Below are 20,333 nucleotides of genomic sequence, written 5' to 3'. Positions count from 1 at the left end.
AACTATACAAATCTGAGGCTCTTTACATTAATGCCCACCTCATGCCACCCCTCAATCTGAAACCTGGGTGAAAGGTAAAGTGGAGTGTTGACATCCGGGCAGCGGGCTTACCTGTCTACCAGATGGTACTTAGTGCCTAACCACCTTGTTCAAGAATTTAACGGCAGTATTTCAGCCTACGCTGAAAAGTAATTCCTAATGTAAAGGAGCTCAGGTTTGTATAGTTAGGAAAAATACAATTTACTTTCAAAAATTGTGGTTTTTGTGAAAATTTTGCATTTTGCATAATGAGAGAGAAATGGATCTACCTCCCTTCCCTCCCAAAAATGAAATTGTCACTCACATGTTAACCAGAGGTACAGTACATTTATTTGAAATATGTACCTGCTCTCATTGCTAGATTTGGGAAAAGGCTTTGCAGAGATGAGGAAACAAGGATCAATTATTGTTAGTCTTTCATTTGCTACTTATCTCATTATATAATTAATAATAAACTTCACATTTTACAGGTGGTGATTTTTAACCAGATTCAGTTGTGAGAGAAAGACTGTCAAGATGAGTTTTGGGAAAACAGCTGCCTACTGATGAGTGTTTTTTCTCTGCCTGTAACACAAGAGGAAATGAAATTGTATGTAGATTGCTTGGAGCTAGATGTCAGGTACTGTACACGCTTCTTTTTTGTCATAATTACTCTTTCACGTAAGTGATTTACCAAACAATTACAAAGCTGTAAGCTTTCTTACCTGGCAGTCGAAAATTCAAATTTCCTGGGACCAGCAGCGCTGCCATCATTTGCATAGGTGATACAGGTCCTACCCACTTTCGGGAATCCCGGTACTGCTTAGCTAACTACCGTCAATTTGTTTTCTGCCGCCCACAAGATTAACACCTGTGGGTTTTCTTTGTAGTTCAACTTTCATCGCCATATTGGATTTTTGTGTCATATTTGGTGAAGTACAAATTGTTATTTTTGCTGGTCAGCTGCTTCATTATCTTTCAATCCGCTTGGAGTTTAGCTTAATATGTCACCTCTAGTTTGTCATCAGTTAGGTTTTGTAGCGATGGCTGCCAAACAAGAATGCCTAAGCTTTGTCACAATCTGCACTCCAAGTGTGTTTAATTGTAGGGGGCAATGTTGTAGTATAAAGACTTAACTTGTGCTGATTGCCAGGATTTAAATGAGCAGGGGTGGAAGACTTTTAAGGCTCATTTAGAAAAGATGGAGAAAGATAGAAAGAGGAAGCAGCTATTAGAGCTGGTAGTAAGCCTAGGTTGAGTCATCTCCTTTCCCTTTAGAGGCGAAGAAGGCTTCTCTTTCTTCCCCTTGTGTAACATTTCTCCGATTGATAGTCCTCCTACTTCATTGCCTGTAACTCCAGTCCAGGTAGCCCTTGGTTCCTATCCTAACACCATTACCTATGTAGAGTCCAAAATGGACAAAGGTTTGAGATTTTTGGCTAAATCCATAGTGGATTTAGGTTTGTCTTTCTGCACGTTCATGGAGAAGTCGAGTGCTAGTGAAAAGTCCAGTGTTGTGCTAAGGTGTCAGTGTTGTGTTCGAGGAGGTGGCTGACCGTCCCCCCAGTTCTCCTAGACAAAGGTCACTGTCCCACTCCCCCGCACCTGGGAGAAGACATACCGGAGGTCGAAGGGAGACTGGAAGGGTTAGCCCCATGGGCAGTCACTGACTCCTTTGATCTTGTCGACTCGTGGTTGTCGACTAAATGCTGCTGGAAAGGCATAGAGGTGAGTGAGGTGCAGTTTTTTACCGGACAGTACGATTCTGCTTGTGAAGAAGTCAAGAGAGCTGGAGGCCCCAGCCATCCTGCAGTTTTGCGCCTGCACAAGATTTTCAGGAGTTTCATCAGTCGACAGAGAGTGTAGTCCCCGGCTGTCGACAGGCGCAGGCTCGCGTCGCTGAGCAGCAGTTTCGCTTTTATGCTCTCAACTCCCCTTGCAGTATGCTGGAAGGTGTTTCGACTCTGTTGCCTCCGCGCTCGTAGCGCTTCGCTTACTAACCGCTCATCTTAAAAGAAGAGCTGATTGACAGCAACGACTTTGACATTTGACATCGACGTCGGAAGTCCCGAAACAAACCAGTGCTCCAGGACATGATTTGCCTTTTAGAACTTACAAGCAGCAGCTACAAGAACTGATGGGGTGTTCTTGAAGAAAGCGACGACCTCTCAAGGAGAGGAAGACGGTGTATCATCGGTTCTTACGGGGGATGAAGCTCAAGATCAAGAGTCAATATCTTCTTCAGCATATTCCAGTCTGTTGAGGTTTTAACTGACTACGTACCCAGACTGTTTTGAGCCAGCTTCACCTTCGTCCTCACCGTCGATATTTGTGAAGGTGGAAAGGTGCCGTCTTCAGGATTGCCGAAACTGGTTCTGTCTCAGTCGGCAAAAAGAGTATTCAAGGAAGCAGACGAGTGACTGTCCAAAAAATGGGAGTTAGACAAGCCTCTTTCACCTATCCCCCTCTGAAATTACAGAATAAGATTTAGGTTCTACGTGACAGGAGAAGTTCCTTCGCCTTGGAGTTTCTGCCTCCTCTCAAGGGACTTCTCAGGTATAGTGGAGGCAATAGGAGAGCGGCGTTTCGGCTGCGAAGATAATGTTCTGTTCCACCGATTTCGGTCACCTGGTACGCAACTTGTTTAAGGTGATAGAAGTATTAAGTTTTCTAGACTGGACTAATGCTGCGTTAGCCAGGAAAGATTGAAGAATGTCAATCCCTAGAAGAGGAGTTTTAGTTTTCATCGGACTGGCTTGAACGTTTTGTCCCTGTGCAGATAATGGGTGTGAGAGATGTTTGGGGGAGCTTGCTGTACTCTTCATGATGGGTATCCTAAAAATGAGAGAACTGTGGTGTTATTTTGAGTCCAGGGGAGTTACGACAAACCAAAAGTCTGCTTTGATGTTCTCTCCCCTCTGTAAGTACCCACCTGTTTCCAGAACAGACAATTCAACAGGTCTATCAGAGACCTGGAGAAGGTCGACAAGCGCATCTGTTAATACAGTCAGTTAGCACCATAAGGATCCCCCTATCGCCCTATCACAGGAGCTAAAGCTTCCCCTCTGCAGAAGCATCCTTTTCTTTTGAGGCTGCAAAACTAGGTGGCAGAATAGGCCAAGGATTCTGACTTGCGCACGCCAGCAAAAGTCCACCAAGAAACCTCCCTTCAAGCAGTCAGACAAGTAATCTGGAGGTCCTTCACACACCTGTAGGGGCCAGACTTCCATTATTTTTTGGGAGGACTGGAGTCAGAGAGGAGCAGAGCAGTGGGTAGTCCAAGTGCTGAGAGAAAGGATAAGCGATCCCTTTTGTGCAAGACCCTCCGCTGTCCCATGTACCCATCTGTTTTGACAGCGTACTTGAAGGGATCAGGAGAGCTTTGGCATTAGTCACAGAGGTAGAAGCACTCATCAACAAGAAAGCTGTAGAAGAAGTAACGGACAAGAACTCTCCCCAGACTTCTACTTTTAGTAGTCCCCAAGGCTTCTGGCTAGAGGCCCATATTAGATGTGAGCGCATTGAACTTCTTCATGCAAAAGATGAAGTTTTGGATGGAAACCGTCAGTGGTGATGTCAGCTCTCCAACCGGGTGACTGGATGGTGTCTCTCAACATGGAAGATGCATACTTTCATTTCCCAATTCATCAGGAGTCCAAGAAATTTCTGAGACTCGTCTTCAAAAAGAGGGAGTTCTAATTCTGAGCCCTCTGCTTCGACTATCAACAGTTCCCAAGTATTCACTCGTATCTCTCCTATAGGGAAAAGGCTGCACCTGATGGGAATCATTGCAGCTTTTTACTTAGGCGACTGGCTACTGAGGTCCAAATCCAGTGGTGAGTGTGTGAAGGACTTAGAAAGGACATTAAATCTGACTCAACAATTGGGAATTCAAATAAATCTCGAGAAGTCCCAATTGTCTCCGAACACAGAGGATTCCTTATTTAGGGATGATTCTGGACACTAGCTTTGTGGTTTGTTCATGAAACTTACCTGTCAGATATATATATAGCTGTATTCTCTGAAGTCCGACAGAAATTTCTAAAACTTACGACACACGTAGTGGGAGGTAGGGTGGTTAGTACCCATTCCCGCCGCTGGGAGGCGGGTATCAGGAACCATTCCCATTTTCTATCAGATTTCTTCTGTCGCCGGTGTCGTAAACACCTGTTTACACACCTCCGCCTCAGGATTTTGGAAAACTTTTCATATTGCTTGAGTATCCTCTTGACTTTTTGGTTTTTTGATTGGATCGATAGCTGGCATATGTGATTTGGACTGTTTTTTGATTTTGGCTTAGATTTTTCCCTTAAAAATGTCTGGATGTAGTTCTGCTAGCGCCAGGGTGTGCTCGAAAGTGGGAATGCAAGGTTAGGCTTCCAAAAGCCTTGGTTGATCCTCACACATTGTGTAAAGGGTGTAGGGGGCAAGAGTGTAGATTTGATTTGCGCTGTAATGAGTGTGAAAGCTTAGATGATTTGCAATGGAAGACGTATGATCCTACGTTAAGAAGTTAGAACGTGATAGGATTAGGAGGTCTTCCTCCAGGAGTAAGTCGGGTAGCAGACAGGGTATTAATGTATCCCCTTCTAACCCTCCTTTCAGATTTTGTTTCTCCTAACCCTGTAGTGTTGCCTTCGGGCCCTCAAGTGGTGTCTGCGGAGGGTAATGCCCTTTCGCTTATTCTAGATTCATTGAAGACGCTTGAATCTAAAGTGCTTGCCCTTGAAAACAGGCAAAATAAGTGCAGTGATAGTGCCCCTAGTGAAGTGGAGGGGGCGTCAGATCGGCCCTATAGCGCCTCTAGGCTGGGACCTCTGCCGGACTCCCAGGACTCAGGGAGAGGGCATGTCGAAGGCCGAAGGAGTGTTACGGGGAACCCCCACCGATCTGGCGTCCCTTCAGCAGTTCCTGTGGACGCTTCCCAGGCTGCTAAGGAGCGTGCTCGAGCACGTATCCTTAAAGATTGTTTCTCGTCTTCCGCACGTCGTCCTCCCCGCGCAAGGGGTGGGAATCTCGATCGGATTCGCGACCTCTGAAGAGGACTCTTCAAGAGCTGGACGCTTCACGTCATGCTATGTCTGAGTGGCATTCTTCTCCGGAAAGCGTAGCTTTTCCGCCCCAGAAGAAGTATAGGACGTCATCCGACGATGACGCCCCTCGAGCGCCCCAGTCGCTCTAGAGCCAAGGCTGTTCCTGGGAGAAGGAAGAAGGCGTCCCTCGTCCCCTCTCCTTCTCACAAGCGCAGCTCGTCTCCGCGTAAGGAGACATCTCAGACGGAGATCATCATTGTGATGCAGCGGCAAACTGGACGCTTTACTGAAACGAAGGAAGACCGGTCCCCGCGTCGAAGGAAAGACGATAGACTACCTATCAAGAGATCTAAGCATCTTCTCTCCAATGGCTCCTTTTTCGTCCCCCGTCTTCTGATATTTCGCCCTCTAGACGTCGTTTTGCTCCCCAGGGTTCAGCTAGAGTTTGACGGTAGACGCCAAGTTAGAGAGAGTTCTCTGCATGCTCCTCTCCCTTCAACCGTAGAGAGGACGCTCGCGTTCCGACTTCGACGCTTCTGCTGACGACGATTTGCGTTCTGCACCTCTGCGACATGACAGTGTGGGACGCTCAACGTTATGTTAGTCGGGCAGTGGATCAAGTTTCTTCGCTGGACGTTCGAAGACGCTTCGCGGGACGGTAGAAGAGTCTCTTTGATGGACGCTCCGTTGGACGCTTCGCTGGACGCTCGGTTGGACGCTGATTTGACGCTCGAGAGAACGCTACATTGGACGCTCAGATGGACGCTCGTAGACGTTCTAGTAAGACCTCTGTGGACGCGAATGTGGAAGTTCGCTGTCACTAGGATGTGGTTCCCGAGACTTTGGCACGTTCGCCTCTAAAGTGACTCCTGATCCTGTTATTGTTAAGGATCCGTTACCCTCGTCTTCTTTTCATCGTTCAGAATAGGAGACTTGGAGCTAAAGGACTTCTGCCTCTTCCTTCGGACTTGCACTCGGGTAGGGAAGAAGGAGAACTTAGCGTTCTTCGGAGGATGTTGATGATGATCAACCTGCTATGTCTGCCTCGTCAGATTATCAAGTTTTTTGGCTCGACTACTTCGTGATTCGTTTGGCGATACTTTTCAGCCAGCTGCTCCTCCTTCTCCTCCTTCTCAGTTTTCGTCGTCGAAGACAAGTAAGTCTCCAGGTTTCGTGAAGATGAAGACGTCGTTTATCTACGAAAAGAGCTTTCCGGAAGGTAAACGCCTGGATGGAGTCTAGGAAAGCAAAAGGAAGAACTACTTTCGCCCTCCCCCGCCTCCTCCGTCTAGACTTAGCGTAAGGCAGGGATGTGGTATGAGACAGGCGAGGAATTAGGATTGAAGGTTCCTACGTCGGCTCAAGGTGATTTCGCCAGCGTGGTGGATGCCTCAAGGAGGGCCCTTTTAGCATCGGCTAAGGTTTCTTGGACGACTTCCGAACTGGACCATCTTTTAAGAAGGGACTATTTTAGGTCCTTAGAAGTTTTCAACTTTTTAGACTGGTGTCTTGGAGGGCCTTAGACAACCAATCTCGTAAGCCAGACTCGATCAGCTTGGGGGAGCTGTCCAGTGTATTGTCATGCATGGACAATGGCCGTCAGGGATGGCTCAGAGGAGTTAGCCTCTCATTTTTCAGCAGGGGTTCTTAAGAAAAGGTCGCTTTATTGCAACTTCGCGGCTAAGTCTGTCTCTCCCGCTCAGAGGACAGAACTTTTGTATGCTCCCTTCTCGAGTCATCTCTTTCCCCCAAGCTATGGTGAAGGATCTGGCAGTGAGTCTGCAGGAGAAAGCCACACAAGACCTGTTGGCTCAGTCTTCGAGACGTCCGGCTGGCCCTTCAACGTCGTCAGGAACGCAACAGTTTAGAAAGCGAAGCCCTTTCGTGGAGGGACTTCCGCTAGATCGTCTCCTCGAGGAAGAAGCCTTCCTAGAGGTAGAGCCCCTTCCAAGTCTAGGGGTAAGAAGTGAGAGACTCGTGCCTTCAGTCACCGGTAGGAGCCAGGCTGCAGTTGTTTGCAGAAGCCTGGAGAGTAGAGAGCAGACACCTGGTCTCTCGACGTCATAGAGAAGGGTTACAAGATCCCTTTCATAAGCCGCCCCCGTTGACTTCCACTCCCAGGGACTTGTCCCCATCAGTATCCGCTAACAAAGCGAAAGATTCTTTTCGACCTGCTCGAGCAGATGCTCGAGAAAAGAGCAGTGGAACAGGTTTTAGACCTGGCAACGCCAGGATTTTACAACAGATTGTTTCTTGTACCGAAACAATCGGAGGTGGCGGCCCGTCTTGGATGTAAAGTCGTCTAAACCTCTTTATAGAGAAGCAGAGGTTCAAGATGGAGACACCTCAGTCAGTTCTCGGGGGGCCTTAAGACCTGGAGATTGGATGGTATCACTCGACCTCCCCAGGACGCCTACTTTCACGTCCCGATACATCCCCAATCGATGAAGTACCTTCGGTTCGTATTGAAAGGAAGGTCTTTCAATTCAGGGCTCTTTGTTTCGGACTGAGTACGGCTCCTTTTTATCTTCACCATCTTAATGAAGAACGTGGCGAGGTGGCTCCATCTTTCCAACATCAGAATCTCGCTCTATCTAGACGACTGGCTCATACGAGCCTCCTCGCAGACCCGGTGCCTGAAGGATTTGAAGACGACGCTGTCTTTAGCTGCGTCCCTGGGACTTCTGGTGAACTTCGAGAAGTCACATCTGACCCCAACACAGTCCATCGTGTATCTGGGGATTCAGATGGATTCAGTGGCTTTTCGGGCTTTTCCGTCCCAGGAACGTCAGCAACAAGGCATAGAAAAAGTGTCAGCCTTTCTAGGGAAAGATTCATGCTCAGTGAGGGAATGGATGAGTCTGCTGGGGACCATTTTCCTCGCTGAGAAGTTTGTTTCCCTGGGGAGGCTACACCTCCGACCTCTTCAGTTCTTTCTGTCGGACAGCTGGACAGAAAAGGACAACTTCGACATGAAGTTAAACATCTCGGAAGAGGTGAAGAACCATCTAAGATGGTGGCTCGATCCGTGGAAGCTGCAGAGGGCGTATCCCTCAAGCTTCAGAACCCCGACCTAGTGTTGTTCTCCCGACGCGTCATCCACGGGGTGGGGAGCAACTCTAGGAGGGAGGAAGTGGCAGGTACCTGGAGAGGGGACAGGTAACCTGGCATATCAACTTCAAAGAGCTGGCAGCGGTTCAATTAGCGCTCCAGTTCTTCCAGAACAAAGTCTCCCGTCGTAGCAAAAGAGATCCTGCTTTGGGCGAAGGAGAGAGAAGTCACATATTGACAAGATTCATTGCCGGAGTCGAGAACGTCCGGGCAGATCTCCTCAGTCGACAAGGACAGTTATTGCCGACAGAGTGGACTCTCAATCAAGAAGTATGCCAGGAACTGTGGGGTCTTTGGGGATGCCCCTTAGTGGACATCTTCGCAACATCAAGGACGGCGAGACTTCCTCTGTATTGCTCCCCGGTTCTCGATCCGGGAGCAGTAGCAGTAGACGCCCTTCTATGGGATTGGACGGGCCTGGATCTCTACGCTTTTTCCCCCCTTCAAGATCCTGGGGGAGGTGATGAGAAAATTTGCAGCATCGGAGGGGACGAGGTTGACCTTAATCGCCCCCTTTTGGCCCGCAGCGATCTGGTTCACAGAGGTGATGTTCTACCTAGTGGATTATCCGAGATCTCTTCCGTTAAGGAGAGATCTACTCAAACAGCCCCACTTCGAGAGGTACCCACAAAAACCTCTCCGCTCTGAGTCTGACTGCGTTCAGACTATCCAAAAGTTGGCCCAGAGCGAGAGGTTTTTTCGAAATCAGTGGCTAAAGCTATCGCCACCGCGAGGAGACCATCATCAATCGCGGTTTACCAATCGAAGTGGGCAGCCTTTAGAAGTTGGTGCAAGAGAAAAGGAGTTTCCTCTACCACTACCTCTGTGAGCCAGATCGCCGACTTCTTGCTTTATCTGAACAAGATCTAAAGTTGGCAGTGTCAACTATTAAAGGCTACAGAAGCGTTCTATCTGTAGTCTTTCGCCATGAGGTCTTGACCTCGCTAACAAATAGGGATCTCCATGATCTATTAGATCTTTCGAGACGACCAAGGTACCACTACCGAAGCTACCTTCGTGGAACCTGGATGTGGTCCTAAAAATATTTGATGTCAAATCGTTTTGAACCTCTTTCATCTTCGTCTCTACGAGATTTGACGAAGAAAAACTGGATTCCTAACCTGCTCTGGCGGACGGCGAAGAGAGTTAGCGAAATACAGGCTATCAGCAAACACGTCGGTTTCAAAGGGCATAATGCAGTCTGCTCTTTGAATATGTCGTTTCTGGTCCAAAAACGAAAAACCCTTCCAATCCGTGGCCTAGAACATCGAGATCAAGGGTATGGCTGAGATCATTGGTCAAGAGCCAGAAGAGTCTGTGTCCTGTTAGGGCTCTGAGAGTATATTCGTAGAACGAAGGATTGCCGAGGTTCTGCAGAGAACTTATGGTGTTCGGTCAAGAGACCAAACATGCCCATGTCCAGAATGCACTGGCATTCTTTTTAAGAAACACCATTAAAGAGGCGCACGCTTCTTGCAAAGACAGTGACTTGAAGATACTTAAAGTTAACGCGCACGAAGTAAGGGCTATTTCGACCTCAATAGCCTTTCAGAAAAACATGGTCTCCTTAAAGACATTTTTAAGTGCTACTTTTTGGAGGAGTAACTCAGTGTTCGCCTCTCACTACCTACGGGAGGTGAGAAACGACCTATGAAAGCTGTTACTCTCTCGGACCATACGTCGCCGCAGACACTATTTTGGGGGCAGGAGGTAGCACTCATCCTTTCCCATAGAAAAGGGTAGGTGAGTTTTAAATATTTGTATGTTTATGGTTGTAGGGTCGGCTGCCGAGTACAGTCGTCCCTTCCTTTAGCCTTTGGTATATGGGAGTTTGTTGTTAGGCTAACTTAGGTGGTGGTTTTTGCCTCGTTGCCCTCGGAAGTATGGTCATGGTCTAGTCACATTGTGGTCCCGTCCCCGTTGACAGATCATCTAGAGCGCACCAACTACATAGGTCACTACCTTGTTGGTAACTCTAGTAAAGCAGAAGCAGGCTTGGGTGACAGTAATCACGAAGTCAGCTATGCTAACAGGTAAGGAACCAAGATGTCAATCATATACATTTATATTTTCTAAAATCCTTTTTCTGTCTCTCCCCACCGCCAAAGGTGGGATTCAGCTATATATATATCTGACAGGTAAGTTTCATGAACAAAATGATATTGTTAAGATACAATAAAGTTTGTCATACTTACCTGGCAGATATATATATTTTTAGTACCCACCCACCTCCCCTCAGGGACAGTGGAGATAGAAATCTGATAGAAAATGGAATGGTTCCTGATACCCGCCTCCCAGCGGCGGGAACGGGAATGGGTACTAACCACCCTAACTCCCACTACGACGTGTCGTAACGTTTTTTTTAGAAATTCTGTCGGACTTCAAGAATACAGCTATATATATATCTGCCAGGTAAGTATTGAACAAACTTTATTGTATCTTAACAATATCATGTTTTTTTCCTCCCCGAAGAAGATAGAATCATGCCTTATGACAGTTCAAAAGTTCCTTGTTCGCCGTCGTGCTCAGTGATGGATTGGATGGGCCTCCTCGGAATCCTTGTCCAGTGGAAGGTTTCCATAACCTTAATTCGCCTCCATATGAGGTTTCTCCAATTCTTTCTAAAAGTGAACTGAAACCTGAAGACTCAACCAGACTCACGGGTTTTCCCCTTTGATGGAAGAGATCAAAGCAGATCTTCGTTGGTGGTTGTCAAAGGAGAGACTCCAAGAAGGTCTTTCCCTAGTAACGTCAAACCCCGACCTAGAGTTCTACTCGGTTGCGTTGGACAAGGGATGGGGAGTTCTACTAGGAAACAGGAGGGCCTCAGGTCTTTGGACAGAGCAGGATAAGGCCCTTACACATAAATCTGAATAAATTGAAGGCGATTCTTTTAGGACTTCAAGCGTTTACTCCTCTGGTCGCTGGAAGAAATAGTGGAGGATAATATCCCAGATAATCAAGGTAATTGTGCAAATCATGATACAAGCATGAAATTTTGCACAAAGGGCCCACTAAACTGTTTTTTATACACTTTCAAACTCTTGGCCCCCCTCCCCCCCCCCCCCCCCCCAATAATGAATTTTTTCACATTGGCCACCCAATTTTTTAACATGGCAGTTTTTGCAATGGAAGAAATCTGAAATATCGACTTCAAATATCTGTAATTTTCTTTTGAGTAAACCTGGTGAATTAATTGATGTACTTTCTTTCTAGAGTGTCCAATATTCAATAATAAGTTAGTTTGTAATAGTTTTGTATTGTGCATGCACAAAAAATAAGAATAAAAAACACAATTTTCACCACTTAAACATGACTTTTTTGGTATTTCAACATGCATTCAAAACAAAACAAATGAATAATATTTTTTGTTGTTGCTCCTACATTAAAATTTCATAATAATATCAAATAGTATTTGCAGGTGGGCACAAAAAAATAAGATCCATTTACGTACATGCACTACAGGGCACACAGGTGTAAATTGTTGCCTATTGATAATCGGCATGGGATTCATTGTAAGCTCAATATGAGTCTACCAAATACTTTATGGTTTGCCCCTTTGTACAACCATAGAGTTGTACCTGAATTGACAGGGTGTGCTGACGCGGGATAGCCGAGTCAAGGAGGAATGGGCATACTACCTCCGGATGGTGTACATATCACACGGGTGTTAAATTACAATGGATGAACGATCGGGCTGAGTGTAGGAACGCCATCGTCGAACTCAGTCGGATCCCATACAAATAAAGTGCCAGTTTCAAGGGGTAAAAGGATAAACCCTCGGCCTGTAGACACACATATCTTAGCTGTATTGATAAACAATTATTGTCTAGTAAACCAAGTTCCCTTTGTGCATAGATTATTTTGCATTCATTTGCCTTGGTACGTTACCAGATTTAATATCAGAGTCTGACATAGAAATCCTTGAAGCTTTTATATGCATAATGTACGCCCGGCAACAACTACATTTGCAGTCAATGAATCTCGTTTTGAATTGATGCAATCCCTCCAACTAAGGATGCTTTAAGACAGCACATCAAGAGATCAGCATACCAAGGTGGGCATGTTTGGGGTCAAGTTTTGAATAAAAATCAAGAGGTGCCTAGTCCTGATATTTGGGGTTGGGTGAAAGATAAAGACAGTGAAACATGGAAACCCAAATGGACATCGATCCCTTCTGTTGCTGCATCTTGTCAGGAACTGTTGAAATGTGGGTGCAAAAAATCAAACTGAGTTGGTAACTGCAAGTGCTATCGCTCTGGGCTTTCTTGTACAGGATTATGTTCATGTAACTGTCAAGATCGATAAAAAGCAGTCTACTGTGGCTATTTTGTATCGTAATAAGGTAAATTGTACTTGTGGAATGGTTGCAGCCAGAATTTGCAATCATTAACGTTAAATAGTAAAATGACCTTTTTTACCATTTTGCCACCATTTTGAAACCGGAAGTGGCTTTCATGACCTTTGGGTTACTTGCTATCATGCCAAATTATTGTACAAATTTATGAGTAGAGAAATTCTTGACTAATTTAAATGTTTTGTCGAGTTAAATGATGATACTTGTCTTGAGAAGATTTGTGAACAACGCCATTTTGAAAAAACAAAAAAAGGGGGAGTGGCCATCTTGAAAAAACAAAGATTTTTGTTTTTGGCCAGGACCCGAGATTTTGCAAAGTACAGGTTTAAAGTGTTTCTCAACGTGGGCCATATGGCCCCCTTGGGGCCATGAGATTTTTTCTTTCAGGGGCCACAAGGCAAAATTTGAAAAATGGGGGGCCATGGGGGGCCACAGAAAATTTAGGACCCACAAAATATATAAATGTGTAATATTTTTGAAATAAATCATTAATATGCTTGAGTTTAGTTTGAAAATCATTCAATTCAATATACCAGGTAATTTTTGCAGACAGTGAAATATTCAATCAATCTCTTCACTCTCTCTCTCTCTCTCTAGCTGGCAGAGTAGTAAAAAGGCTGAACTATGACCCTTGACAAAAACCATTAACTCTCTCTCTCTCTCTCTCTCTCTCTCTTCTCTCTCTCTCTCTCTCTCTCTCTCTCTCTCTCTCTCTCTCTCTTCTCTCTCTCTCTCTCGTCTCTCTGCTCTCTCTCTCTCCCTCTCTCTAGCAGGCAGAGTGGTAAAAGACTGAACTATCAAAGATTATGCTGACTGGTAAACTTCCGAACGACAACCATTAAGATGTTTATAAACAATTTTAACAGCAAACGGTATATGTGGGTTATAATATAACCGTTATATTGTTTCTTCTTCAATAATAGATCCGTCTTTCAGTTTAACATAGACTTACGAGGAAGAGACTTGATTTAAGTTCTACCAAAGAGGTTGTGAAAGATAACTTTATATCCACATACGTATGTACATTACAAACATACATTTATACTTACATACAGTGTACAAACATACATTTATACTTACATACACAGTCTCTTTCATGTACACTCAGTACACACACACACATATTGTCATGAATTTATTATCTATTCACATTTATTTGTTATTGAGGGAGGGGTAAGAGTATCTTTTATGGCTAATAAGCTTTTGCTTTTTTATTTGCTTGTTTGAATATGTGGAGGGCAATGATTTCCAGACAATAAATAGCGGTACTGAGTTTTAATGAGTTTTGTTTGTTTTTATTTTAGATAAGCATGACCAGTCCAGCTAAGAAAAAATGCAGACAGTATTCTGTCGAATATCTTGCTTTTGGATTCATTGAATCTCCACAAAATACTACAATGCCTATGTGCCTGCTGTGTATGACTCACTCTCAAATGAAAGTATGCGTCCCAGCAAACTGAAAAAGCATCTGGAGAATGCACATAAAGACAAGAAAGACAAGCCGCTAGATTTCTTCAAGAAATTACGTGATGAGTTCCAAGGAAGGATGACAGTGAATCATATGTTTAACCCAAAAAGTGGCAAAAGTAGACAGAGGGATGTTGGCTTCTTACAAGATAGCAAATTTGATTGCAAAAGCAGGTAAGCCTCATACTATCGGTGAATCTCTGATCATGCCGGCAGTGGCTGTAGTGCTTTCAACAGTCATGAATCAGAGTCCACAAGAGGTAACTAGTGTTATTCCTCTGAGCAACTCCTCAGTATCACGCCGTATTGATGAGATGGCAGCTGATGTTGAAAACCAATTAATCTCAAAACTGCAGGTGAATGATTTCTCGCTTCAACTCGACGAATCAACTTTACCTGATAATTCTGCTCTTTTGATGGCATTTGTGAGGTTTCTTGATGTAGATGAAATATGTCAAGAAATGCTTTTCGCATTGAAATTAACGACTGACACTAAAGGAGAATCCATCTTCAAAAAACTTGAGGTCTATTTTGAGGAGAACAACATTCCACTCAAGAACATTGTGGCTTGTGCAACAGATGGCGCTGCTGCTATGATAGGAAGGTATCGGGGATTCAGTGCTTACTTAAAAAAAGCTGTTCCTAATGTCGTTTGTGTGCACTGTGTTGTTCACCGGCAGCACCTAGCAGGACGTCTTCATGAAGCACTTGGGCATGTTATCAAGGCTGTCAACTTGATAAAAAGTAGTGCACTGAAAGATCGCCTCTTTCAGCAATTATGTGAAAAGAACAATGAAGAATTTGAAAAACTTGTGTTGCACACAGAAGTCAGGTGGCTTTCTAAAGGTAATTGCCTGAACCGTTTTGTTGCACTTTGGGACAGTGTTATCTCTTTCTTTAGTGGGACAGAACTTGGACAGAAACTTGTTGATGCAAAGAGTGACATCTTCTACCTGTCTGACATATTTGAAAAGCTAAATGTTCTGAACAAAGAGCTTCAAGGAAATAACTCCACCATGTTTTCCTGCAAGGAGGCAATTACTACATTTAAAGGGAAACTCAAGCTGTTCTGGTTGAACCTTGGAAGACGAGAGTTTGCACAGTTTCCTTCCTTAGCAGTTATATCCACCGATCTGCTTGATGATGACCTAGCAGTGTATGTTGACCATCTGAAGCAGTTGCATAATGATATGGACACTCGCTCTCTGACCTACTCCAAATACTGTGCCACACTGTTTGTGGATCCCTTCATTGCTGATGTATCTGAAGTTGATGTCACCCTACAAGGAAGTCTCATTGAACTTCAGAATAACACAACAGCTCAAGCAAGGTTCAAGCGTGAGGAACACCAGAAGCTGTGGATGAATCAAGATGTGTATAAGAAGTACCCAATACTCTGGAAAGATGTGAAGTTGCTCTTACTTGCCTTTCCCACGTCTTACTTGGTTGAGACTGGTTTCAGTCGGGTGATGTACCTGCTGTCAAAGACACGAAATCGCCTTGACATAGAAAAAAGAGCTTTCAAGCCAAACATTGACAAGTTGGCAGCCTTGCATCAGTCACAGGGATCCCACTGAAACCTTTCAAGATAAAGCCAATTGTACCTACATGTATTCCGTTGTTTTTTTATTCCTTTTGTAAATAGATAAGTGTTCAAATAAAATATTTTCCAATTAATATTGGTATTTGATCCATGCCTGAAATTAGTGTTTTGAGTACATGGTACTACTCAAACTAGAACCATTAATATACCTTCCCTAGGCGTATTAAGGTGATGGACGGAAGGCGGGTGTGTGTGTGGGGGGGGGGTAAGAACTCAGAGTTGGCATGGAGGGGCCACAACAACTTGCACTGGATTGAAGGGGGCCCACCACCAGAAAAAAGGTTGAGAAACAGTGGGTCACTTCAACTTCAACAGTCAGTGTGCCAAGTTTCACGCTTGTATCACAATTTGCACAATTCTAATAATATCCCTCACTAAAAGGTGGAGATCTTTTTTGACAACACCATAGCACTATCATACGTCCGGAAACAAGGAGGAACACACACTTTTTCTCTCAACAAGATAGCAGGAGTTCTCCTCCTCTGGGCGAATGAGCACAAGATTTCAATCTTCCCGAGGTTCATTCAAGGAAGAATGAACGTGTTAGCAGACGAAACTGAGCCCCTTGAAATCATGTCCCTGTCGACGGAATGGACTGCTGAACGAGAGAGTAATGTCTAGATTTGTGGAAGTTATGGGGGAAGCCAACGATAGATCTCTTTGCCGCCTCAAGCAACAATCTTCTCCCGATTTTGTGTTCTCCGGTGCCAGACCCGCTAGTGTGGAAAACAGATGCAATGCTGCTGGATTGGACGGGCCTCAATGTATATGCTTTTCCTCCCTTCGGAATGTTGAGAGAAGTCATCAACAGGCTTCAGTCTCATCAAAATGTGTCAATGACTAGTGGCCCCTTTCTGGCCCAGGAAAGAATGGTTCCCAGACCTACTCAAGCTCTAAGTGGACTTCCCCAGGCTCCTTCCCCAAAGTCTGTATCTGCTCAAACAACCCCACTTCAGGGATCCCCCTCGAAGTGGGACCACCTTGACGTGGTGAGGGGGCTCTTGACACCCAGGAATTGGTTCCCGGGTTCGAGTCAAAGAGTTTCCATAGATCATTGTATAATTTGGATTAATTGTTGTAGAATATTCCACCTTTGTAAAATTTATTAGACATGAAAAAAGGAAAAGATATCATAGCTGGTACTGGGTTTATATCCAAAGCTAAATAGTGGGAACTGTGGTAGGATCATCAACTGCCCGATAATGTTTGGACCTGAGAGATCAGGCAGAACTATTCTTTAGAGCTGGACCACGGATTCCAGGGGGGTCTGGTTCTGGGTTAGGACTCTCGGCATTCTATCCGGTTTGCCAATAACATGATTGGGTTGGGGATGATTGTATTCTTGTAATACTCTGTCCTATCAAGCGGGTTTGGCCTACACTTGAGCCACCCTAATCATGTTATGCCATCCCCAATGGGGTAGGTAGGGAGCCGGATATTTGGTTGGATTCGGTTTCTCACTTGTGCCATTGGTGGCGGAATAAACTCCAAGAAAGGCTGATGATATTTTTTTTAAGGTTTTCAAGTTTAAATTTTTTTTTTATATATATATATTTTTTTTATACCCCCTCTAATCTTTATAACAAATAAATATAAGGATTCGAGTACCCCTGGACCTTTTGATGCTTTGGCGCAGATGACGACTATGGACAAGGACTTGGACCACCCCTAGGAAATTTCAATTAATCAAGAGCACGATGGTAGCTCTACAAAATGGGAAGCATCGATTACTTTTGATAAATATGAAGATGCCATTAAGGCTAGTAGTAATATCAATACAGTTCAAATAAATCAGTGTATTATAGAGGGAGCTTTGACAGATAAAGTACCCAAAAATTTAGATAGCTATGTACCATCTGAATGAGTTCAAGATACACGTCGGAAAACAGAGGGTAATAATCCATCCAGAACTCCCAAACCTCCTATGTGGCTAGTTGCTACAGTGGAGGAGGAAACTTACAATTATTATAAGTTCTGCAGGTATCTCCAGAAAAAGGTGGGAGGAATAAAAAGTGGAGATATATCTAGATTTGGAAAACGTACAGTGCTAATACATGCTAAATCAAAAACACAAGCATAAATGCTATCTGCAGTGAATCCTTCTGGGTATGATATGATTAAAGAAATCAAACCGCACCTGAATTTTAGTTATGGCCGAGGTATTATTTTTGACAAGGATTTATATGAGGTTCACAGAAAGTGAGATACGTGTAATTGAAATGAGAACAGCCAGTTGACGGAGTGGAAAGTAAAAAAGACACCCATTGTTAATATGATAATTTTGACCTTTGAACGACCCTAACGTTCCATCTCATGTAATCATTGAAAATGAAAGAGTGCGAGTAAGACCCTTCCTCCCGAAACCTATTCAATGTTTCAACTGTTTCAAGTTTGGTCATTCATCAAAAGTATGTAGGAACGCAAAAATTTGCATAAATTGCTCTGCCCCTGACCGTGGTATTTGTTCTGAAACACCAAATTGTTGTAATTGTCAGCTGAACCATAAGGGTAATGATAAAAACTGTGAAGCATACAAAGATGAATTGTCAGCAATAAATAAGGCTAATGCTGAACACATTAGCATAGGATATGCCAAACAACAATTGGGCCAATCAAAGAGCTATGCAAGAGCTCTAAACCTTCTACCCCTTACTACCACAAGGGGTCCTGTGGGAGCACCTTCTCCTGCAGTAGGTGTATCAACTCTTGTGGTAGAGGCCCGGGTATCTGGTTTGGGTGCTCAGTCACTGGAAGCAAGAGCACACACCACCAAAGCAGGCAGCTGCCTGTGGTTGAAAAAGTCTTCCCTCCAGATGAAGAGGCTCTCACATTATCTCTTCCATCTACTTTTAAAGTAGTAAAATCTATCACAGGCAGGATCTTGCCTGATAATAATGGAATCAAAACAGTTAAGGAACCCCAAGAGAGGAAGGACTCCTTCAGGCTCTCCCCTTATACTCCAAATAAGCATGCTTCAATATTTAACAGCTATAGTGTGCTTTCCTCAAGTGAAGCAAGTATTTCAATGGAACACAACCACCTAGTTAGAGAGATTGCACAGATAGATGTGTAAGTGTTTACATAATAAAAATATGGAATGTTAGTCCATATATATAAAAGTCTAAAACTAAAGAGGTCAACCAGATTGCTTGCAGGAATGTGATCAGACTAGAGACGCTAAAGATGACGTTATACAATAAAAGTAGGCTAAGATAACATGACGTCACCTGTAGTCATTCAATTGTTTATAAACATTAGTCCAAGCTCCCTGCTTGACAACTACCGCCTACGTGATCTGTAGCGTGTCTCATTTTGATTGTGTGTTCGTATGAAACTATGTCATTTGTATGTATGTTCATATGTTCGAACTACTGTCTGTTCCTTCATAACATGTAACAGAGATGGTAGACAGGCAGAACAGAGTTAGCTATCGTCATTAGAAGACCTGTACCTCTTTACCTAAGCTTTATCATGTAGAGGAATAGGATTAGCAATCATCATTGGCAGAAGTGATCAAGCTATCGTTATTAGAAGACTTGTACAAATCATAATCTGATCTTCACCATGTAAAAACTTCAGAAGAATATATAATTTTTTTTTTTTATACTTAGTGTTTTCTACAAGAACCTCCTCACCATGAGTTTAACACATCGTCGTAATAACCAACAAGATAATACCGACTTCGTAAATGATCTACAAACCCCCAGACACTCCATTGAAGATGGAAGTGCAATACCAACCGACTTAGCGTAAGAGTTATCGCTAGTCTAACATTACCTCATAGGGCGCCTTATCATACAAGGCACAAGCCCTAATATTGGTGGCCAGCGTACCAGAAGAACTCTACAACGTCCTACGAAGAAAAACCAGAATAATAAATCATGTATCATAAGAAGTCAACGACGACGGAAGCAGCAGATTCTTCAAGCAACATAGTATCATCATTAGTGAGCGACTTCAGAAAAACAACAAGAACTCTTTAACGACGACGAAAGCAAGAGATTTTCTTCAGCAACTTAGTATCATCGTTAGTGAATAACTTCAAGAAACAAAACCGACGTGTCCTTTTTCCTACGACAACGCAAGCTTCGTCTCTCATTAGAATCATTCAAGAAAACATCGTTAGTGAGCGTTTGCGGCATCAAGAAACAAACCGAAACGCGTCTGCAGCATCGGATCTTTCAAGGGCTCGAATCATCGAAACAACGCGCATGGGGGGGGAAACTGAAGCCAAAACCAGGTCATCCGCTAAATAGAGAAGGAGGACCAAGGCCGTGTGTCGTTATCGGAACACCGTGACTTCCCACAAAAGCAAGCTAAGTACAAGTTTTTTATTCATTTGGAGTAACTTTGAGTGTTTCCTTTGCAGGTCGAATTTCGTTATTCCTGTGGCTGAAGTTACGAGAAATTCTTAATCTTACTTTTTTACAGAAATTATCTACATCATTGAGATTTCGCTACTGCGAGCTGTTATCTTTGAGTGTCTGTTTCCAGAAGTTCTACTGAAATATCATAATCATCATATACTATGTTAATTTTAATCATTTTGGGTGATTATTAATCCCGTTATGTAACAAATCATATTAAACAGTGAATATGCGTTTACGCAGTGGACGTCTGTATTTATACAGATGCATGGATAGGGTCGTTAAGCACCGTAGTGATTAGAAAACACACAAAAAACAAGTGGAACACCCGTACAAATCTATATAAATTAGAAGTAACACTATTTCGGGTCATGACA

At 43.8% G+C, this 20,333-nt stretch overlaps 1 protein-coding gene and 1 long non-coding RNA gene across 2 annotated transcripts in view; both read left to right on the top strand.

Annotated features, from left to right (window-relative positions):
* The window catches only part of LOC135205053 (actin nucleation-promoting factor WASL-like), a 250,054-nt gene that overhangs the window by 52,993 nt on the left and 176,728 nt on the right, over positions 1-20,333 (top strand). The gene's annotated exons all lie outside the window — the stretch shown is intronic.
* Positions 619-20,333, top strand: part of LOC135205054 (uncharacterized) — a 57,821-nt gene continuing 38,106 nt past the window's right edge. The window contains exon 1 of the long non-coding RNA XR_010312402.1: positions 619-658. This is a non-coding gene — a long non-coding RNA (uncharacterized LOC135205054). The remainder of the gene's footprint in view (positions 659-20,333) is intronic.

Source organism: Macrobrachium nipponense, chromosome 48 (genome assembly GCF_015104395.2).
Source record: "Macrobrachium nipponense isolate FS-2020 chromosome 48, ASM1510439v2, whole genome shotgun sequence".
NCBI classification, from domain to species: Eukaryota; Metazoa; Arthropoda; class Malacostraca; order Decapoda; family Palaemonidae; genus Macrobrachium; species Macrobrachium nipponense.
Note: the sequence above shows the minus strand (reverse complement) of the source record. Positions and strands in the feature narration are given on the sequence as shown.